An 8,192-nucleotide genomic window follows, 5' to 3' on the forward strand; every position below is an offset into this window, starting at 1 on the left:
TTTTATATATTAATATGAATATGAAAATCTTGGAGCCCTAAATCAAACCCAGATACATGAACCATACACTGAAAGTGTCAAATATCTTAAAGACAGGCAAGGGCATCATATATATTCCCATAATTGAAAATTAAAATACATTACGGAGAGAAATGTTTATTTGTTTTAAGTTAAGGGACCTTAAGCCCATGAAACTTAAAACTGCATCTACAAGTAGCCTGCTCACTGCCTCTTAAGTGGCTTCTCCAAAAGAGCAGATATATACATTTCTTTGAGCTCGGGCCCTCTATCCAACTTAGGGGCAACAGACCATTTTAGCTTCTTATACCCTAGCTGCTCAATCATGGACACATAGATCTTCAGTTGATCCTTTGTGCAGAAAAAATGATCTAGCCAGAACAGGCCTCCAGATCTCAGAATCCTGTAGATATCATAGAGTACAAATTCGAGCAGCTGTGTGGGAATCCAATTGCTCAAAACATGCATAGAATGAACAATGTCCAAAGTATTTTCAAAGAATGGCAGCCTGTGTGTTATAGTGATATACATGGGAATAACCCCTATGGAGGCAATGAAACTGTTGAAGGGCCTGTTCAAGTTCATGGAAGTCGTAATAATTGTTACATTCTGCTCCCTCATTCTCATGGCGAAAGTTCCTGTTCCTCCTCCGATGTCCAACCCAATTCGAATTGTCTTCTTCTTCAGATTCAAGACCTCGTCGACAGAGTAATCCATGAAGCCACCGCCATTAGGGTGGGACAGACTACAGGAAGAACGCAATTCTGGTGGACTGCTTAATATCCAATACGCATCATCACCTAGCCTCACCCCTTTGAGACTCTTACCTTCAGATAGAACACACTACAGCAAGAATGTAACCGTGGGGGACTGCCTAGGATTCCGTATCCACCATCACCCAACCTCTTACCTTCGAGATTTAGTAGACACGCCTGAACTTCTCAAAATACATTATACCCCGTCTCCCAGCCTCGTGCCTTTGATATTTCGTGCCATTTGGGTAGGGTCCATTACAGTAAGAATGTAATATGGGTGGACTGCATAGTATCCAATATGCGTCGTTACCCCAATCTCATCCCCTTTGAGATTCCTGCCATGAGGATAGGGCATAATGCAGTAAGAATGGAATCCTCGTGGACAGTTTATTTTTAAAAAGTAGACACACCCACTACTCAAAATGAATATGCACCATTTCCCATCCTCATTCCTTTGAGACTTCCTGCCGTTAGGGATCAGGACAGGGCACACTACATTATGAACTGAATACTGATGGAATGCTTAGTGTCTGACATGCACCATCGCACAGTCTCATCCCTTTGAAACTCCTACCATTAGTTTAGGGCAGACTACAACAAGAAAGGAATTCAAGAGGACTGCCTAGTATCTAATATGCACCATCACACATCCTTTGCCCTTTGAGACTCCTGCCATTTGGGTAGGTCATAATGGACACAACAGTGAAAAATGAAATCCTGGTGGACTGCTTAATATTAGAAAGCGGACACACTTGCACTTCTCAAAATCCAACATGCATGATCGCTGGCCTCATCCCTTTGAGGGTTACTGCCATTAGGGTAGGGCACACTACAGTAAGAATGGCCAGATGACTAATGCCCTTATGATCTTAATTAAACAAATAACTTGCTGAATTTAATTAACCAGAAATTAAATTTCAGGCCATATCATCAATCACATAATAGCTGGAAATTAAATAGTGGACAGAGTAATTGACCTTTCATATGATGCCATTGTTCATTTTTATTGTTTGAAAATAACATTCATTCAAATTTAGTATGAATAAATAAGATACGATTAATTTCTATTTTCTGAAAATAACATACATTCAAATTTAGTATGAATATGTAAGACAAGATTAATTTTTATTTTCTAAAAATAACATTCATTCAAATTTAGTATTAATAAATAAGACATGATTAGAGTGAAAAATATTCCATTAATCACGATCCATTTCATTCTCATCGTCTTTTTCTGGGTGGTTCTGAATTAAAATCAACACTGCATTAGAAGAACAATTCGACTTTTGGACACCATGGTTTATTGGGTTTGTATTAAATATTCAGAATTCATTAATGGCATCATGCAACTCATCCGGTGATGAAGCTCAGATTGTGAAACCAATCTCCATGTGTGTTCTCTATGATCGTGCTTTTCGTTACTTGGCAGTGGAGTTTCGGACAAGTAGTTTTCTTTGATGTTTCACTTTCCTTCTATCAGCACCAATTACGAAAGTACTTTTCTTTGATGTTGTAGTTTCCTTCTATCAGCACCAATTATGAAATTTCACTCAGCACATCCAGTGGTTGAATGTTTTGCTGGATTTACCATTTTCACAATTTCTAATGCTTTATTAAATGTGTTTCTTAACCATAGCACCTAAATCGTTGCACAAATTTCACTCAGCACATCCAGTGGTTGAATGTTTTGCTGGATTTACCATTTTCACAATTTCTAATGCTTTATTAAATGTGTTTCTTAATCATAGCACCTAAATCGTTGCGCAAATCATTTATTTGTCAATCGAAGAGAAATTTAAATAACTTTATTATGTTTTTATCACAAGAACAAAATATTTTTAATTTTAAAAATAATCACTTCATGGAAACTCAACTCATAACAAAATTAAATAAACCTCTAAACAAGTATAATGTAGAATTTCTTAAAACACAGTCAAACATTATATGTTTTCTTCTTATGATTTGATCTCAAGTTCTACAAATATAAAAAACAATCCAACTGTAAAGAAATCCATAAAAACCCACAAGTCACTTTAAGACAAATAATGAAAATTTGAAACCTTAGGGCGACTGAAAAACCACTTAAAAAGCATCGACCGCATTGTGGGCAATACACCAGAATGTCACGATTTTGAGTCTACCTGTATAATTTTCGAGATTAATGCATATGAAGATTTTCTGATCGTCATGGGCGTTGAAAACGTAGTCTCGTCATGCAATCAACATAGCCTTGACGAGCCAACTTGCAAATCAATAAGGAATATATATTCATTTCTTTGAAACCTTCATAAGAGGTGCCCTGAAGCCAATAAAAATAGAGGATGCAGTTATGAGAAGGGATGGTCCCTTTAGACATCAATCTGAAAATGATATTTGAAGAATAGTAAAAGCCCTCCATAATGTCATTATCTAGCAGTTGATGTGATTTTGTCGAGAAGGTTTAGTGGCAACCCTCCTTGTGATCCTAGTTTTGTCTAGCAGCTGAATCAAAGGAAGTTCATCCAAGAAAAGTAACTAACCATATTCTTCGACGTTTCTCCTTCACTAGCATATCATCTCATCTCCTCAATGGCTACATACAAATTCGTTGTTTCTCCTTCACTCGAACATCATCTCATCTCCTCAATGGCTACGCACAAAAATTAGAAAACAATCAGAATCTGCCACCATATTGATTATATATAAATGAGATAAACAGCCCAAACGAACAAAACGTATGCAAGAAAATGTCAGCCCTTTAAATTGAAACAAAAGCATCCCTCGTATCATCTACTTTCTCAATAGTAAATCCTCTTGTTTAACCTACTGCAAATCGGAGCTTATTTCAAATCATTCGCTAGACCAAATTAATCACCAATAATTGCCAAAGGAAAATAGAGAAAAATTAAAATTAAAACACATACCTGTGTATTGAAATTCGTTGAAATCGAAAAAATGGTAAAACCCTTCCGCACAATAGTAAACCCTTTTAATTTGTGACAGGTTCAGTCTGAAATCGAAATAAGAAATAATAAGCATTAACTTCTTCCAGGGTCATCGCCATATTTTAACGATTTTTTTCTGAACAGACATCTATAGGGAGAGCAGTTTACCAAATCAAAAACAGAATGATGAATTTGTATCAACGAGACGAGGTGGTATCAACGAGGCGAGTGTCAATCCGCCCTTAGATCAATTTCACAACTCATAATGCTCCACGTTCACCTCAACCCATAACGCTCCACCTTCACCTCAACCGGATATTTGATCCAACAGTAGCAATTATTCGAATTGTCTAACATCAAATCAGACGGAGGATAACGATGACAGCAAAGACCACAGCAAATTTCATCTCAGAGGGAACGCCTTACGGCGTAATAATTGTGAAAACGAGTACATACTAGCATTTGCACCTAATGTTGCAAAGGAAACGCCGTAAGGCATAGTGTGTGGAAGAATATTGAAATGTGAATGGGCTTTTTTGAAAGCAAGGGTCGATGATAATGAGTTTGAATTGAGGAAGCCATGCCGAAAACCCTATTCGGGGGTTAAAGTGGCTATGAAATAGAATAAAAGTAGTCATAAATATCCATTGAACTTGTTTAGATACCTTAAAGATTGCTTCATTCATTAGGGCCTAACCATGGGTGTTGTATTGCTATATGACATAGGTTATTTCTGGAATCGACTCCAGTCTTCTCATGATGGCTTCACTGTGTCTCATGCACCCTTGGCCCTTCAAAAATCTATGGCATATAGTGAAGCAGATGTATCAACATTACAACTGTCTAGAGTCAGCAGCATCATCATGTTGATAGCTTATGTTGCATATTTGTTCTTCCAATTAAGGACACAGACAATTGTTTGAAGAAGGCCCAGAAACAAAGGAGCTTTTTCTCTGAATCCTCAGCAGCAAGAATTCTTTGTCTTGGGTGGTTCCACTCCATCCCCATCTCCATATACATCCATAATATTAACTCCGTTGAGAGACAATTGAGACTTATAGGAATCTGAATTCAGCATTTTCTTGCTCACATTAGTGTAAATCTCCTTGACCACAATTTGGAATGCAGGCAATACATTTGTATTATCCAGAGCCAATTCATAGTCAAATGAATCCATGCATGATTGACTACAAGCAATGGCTTATCTAATCATGATTGAGTGTTCGAAGGCTGCCAATTTGACTCAGAGGAAGAGGTAAGTGACGCTCCAATGGTAATTGGGGATCTCCTTCTAGATTTGCATGACACTGGCTTGGAGCTTGCAGCTCTGGATGAATCTATGTCAAATGGAAAAATTTTGTATCGTCTCAGACCGAAACTAGAATGTGTCTTGGAAAGGAGAGGCAAAAATGGTGATTTTTGGCACTCTAAATTTCTCGATTTCTTAGTGGCATTGTCTGATAGACGACGCGTTCGTGTTGAAAAGTGGCTTCACTGCAACACTGCAGAATTTTCTGGGAATGCTGATGTACAAAAGTTGCAACTGGAGGCAATTTTATCACTTGCAGAACTGAAACAGGGACTCTCTGTATGTGTTTGTAAATGTTCTGTATGTTTTTGGCGGTGTGTTCTAGAGAAGGGCCATTCCTCTGATCACTCTTGTATGGGTAACCATTGTTGCGATGAAAAGTGCACATATTGCTCTCTTGAATCACACCAAGGAAATGAATTGGAGGAATGCCGAAACTTGGCAGGTCATGATGGGAGTCATGATTGCAAAAAGAAAAATCATACATGTATGAAGATCTGTTCTTTATTTGATAATTCATCTAATTGTAACAAATTTTGTTGCTTGAAGGTTGGCCATGAAGGTTACAAATTGCTACAAATTGGCAAATGCCTACAAATTGTTCATTCAAATAAAATGAAAAGTTATTTGCAGGTGGGATGTTGTCTTTTAACAAGTAGACTTCCAAGGATTGCCAAACTAAAGTCCCCATATGGATTATTAAGCAATGATGCATTTGAGATTAGGACAAATTCTATATCATCATATTATTATACAACCTTAACTAATGCATTGACTAGCTTTTCCACTAGGCAATCAACTAGTGTAACGGATTTCACTTCGAGTGGATCTTTTCCAATATAATTGACTACAAGCAATGGCTTATCTAATCATTTGACTATGAATTCTCATGGTGAATCTAATACAAAAATTCCATCTATAAGGGACTTTTGTCTTCTCCAATGGTTGACTAAGACAATTGAAGTTGTCGATGTTAATGTAGGTGCGATAAATGACTCAAGAAAGACTTGATAGAAATAGTGTGTTAGTGTTGCTTTCATGGCATGTATCCTAAAGGAATTGATCTCAATAGACATTCATATGCACAAGTTTAATCTAAATGGGAGAATGATATGACTAAAGAGTGCAATTCCTTTGATGAAAAATAAAAGTTGACTTAGTTCCCCAGGCATAAAGAAAGAATGTGATGAAATGTCTAATGGTCTACAAGACTAAATTTACCATCTACAAATGTTATTGAGAAACATAAATTTACTTGTGACAAAAATCTTCTCTCAACAAGATCATATTCATATTGACTACATTGAATCTTTGCACCTATTGCAAATATGAACTCTTATCTACTTATTCTTTCACACATTATTCATTCTGTATAAGAGTTATAACATACATCCTACTAAAGAAATCCTTTTACACTTTGAAGCAAGCCTCCATAGTGTGGTATAAGAAGATTGATTGATTATTAGTTTTGGTTTCAAGCATCATGAATTTGATTGTAGTGTTTATATTTTGCAAATGATGATACTTACATGTTGGTGACTTAATCATAAATGTGCAAGCGATAATACTTACATGTTGGTGACTTAATCATAAATTGAAGTAGTGTCAACCTAATTTTGGGTTTGAAAAAACAATAAATAGAGATATTTAGAATTACAAACCTGAGTGTGTTGTATTTTTCCTTATGGAAGCCAAGTTTTGCAAATGGATAACAATATATTTATTTACCTAAATATAAATCGCCATTCATTAAACATGTTTAGGATGGAATAATATAAACCATTTTTGGCACCATATCAATCAAGAGAGACATTGACTGAGTGTGCCTTTGAAAATTGACTGAGTGTGCCTTTGAAAATTAATGGTACTCTCTACAAGAAGACTACTGGAGCCTCATTTACTTGATTCATAGCAGATTTGATATATTATTTGATGTTAGTGTGGTCTACAAATCCATGTAGGATATGAAAGAGAGCTGCCTAGAGGCCACAAAAAGGATTGTTTATGAAAGATACATATTAGCACAGTATGAAGTACTGCATTGAGAATATGAAACTAGTCAGTTACTTTGGTCTTGTAAGAAGCAGGCAGAACTATTGACCACTAAAATTGAATATAAGGGTGCATTTAATGTTGACAAAATCAATGTGAATACACATAATGGATGAGGTTAGCTTCTCATTTGAGCAATAGATTCCAATGTATTATGCAATACAAAATCTTCTTGTTCATAGTAAAATAGTGTATGTGGAGTCTTCATGCCCATTATTTGACAAAATAAAGATATTGTGAATCTTCTTGTTCATAGTAAAATAGTGTATGTGGAGGCTTCATGCCCATTATTTGACAAAATAAAGATATTTTGAATCTTATTTACTGCAAGATAAGTGATCACATCATTAATATTTTTGTAGAGTCATTAACAAAAGACAAGTTTACGAAACTTTGAACTATGTTTTGGATTTAAAAAATTGCAATCATGGTAGAGTGTACATAAGACAATTTCACCTCTAAAAAGTTTCAGATAGTTGTGTTGACAAATGAGCTTTGAAACATCAATTTCATCATACAATTTGACCTTTTATGGATATTGTTGATTCACAATGGAAGGTCAAATTACTAATTGGTTAGATTCGTCCAAGGTCCCCAAGTTATGCAAGTCGAAGTATCTAAGATAGGTCCCCAAGCTTTGCAAATCAAAGTATCTGAGATGAAGATCCAAATGCATTTAAGATGATTAACGTTGATTGTTTTTCCTATTTTAGATGAGTTACTTTTAATTTTAAGCCATATATAAATCATACCGATTGTCTTATCATTAAAATTATTTAGTTATCCATTTTATGTCAGGCAATGCTTACTTGTACTTCAACACTGTAAAGATATCTTTGAACACAACATTTTCTTGAAATTCATTATTCTTCGTTCCTGTAAGTCCACGGCTCTCTAACAACCATTACCATTGACTTGAGTACATTTAAAGAACATTGTGATACACTTGAAACCCTAGTTTTAAAAATAAGACATAAATTCCTTGAGAATTCACTTTCTAATAAGACATAAATTCCTTGAGAATTCACTTTCTTTAGATCCTTTGAAAGCTCATTTACCATAGGAGTTCACAATTTATTGTTAACTATCCTCGGCTGCACTTGGATATGATACAGCGCATAGCAACCTCCCATG

General features: G+C 35.7%; 1 pseudogene; it reads right to left on the bottom strand.

The window, feature by feature from the left end:
* Positions 1-222: 222 nt before the first annotated feature.
* On the bottom strand, positions 223-735 carry LOC149214078 (putative methyltransferase At1g29790 pseudogene; annotated as a pseudogene).
* Positions 736-8,192: the final 7,457 nt, after the last annotated feature.

Source organism: Pinus tabuliformis, chromosome 1_1, assembly GCF_031772625.1.
Source record: "Pinus tabuliformis cultivar Carrire ecotype Pingquan chromosome 1_1, CPIR1, whole genome shotgun sequence".
Taxonomy (NCBI): Eukaryota; Viridiplantae; Streptophyta; class Pinopsida; order Pinales; family Pinaceae; genus Pinus; species Pinus tabuliformis.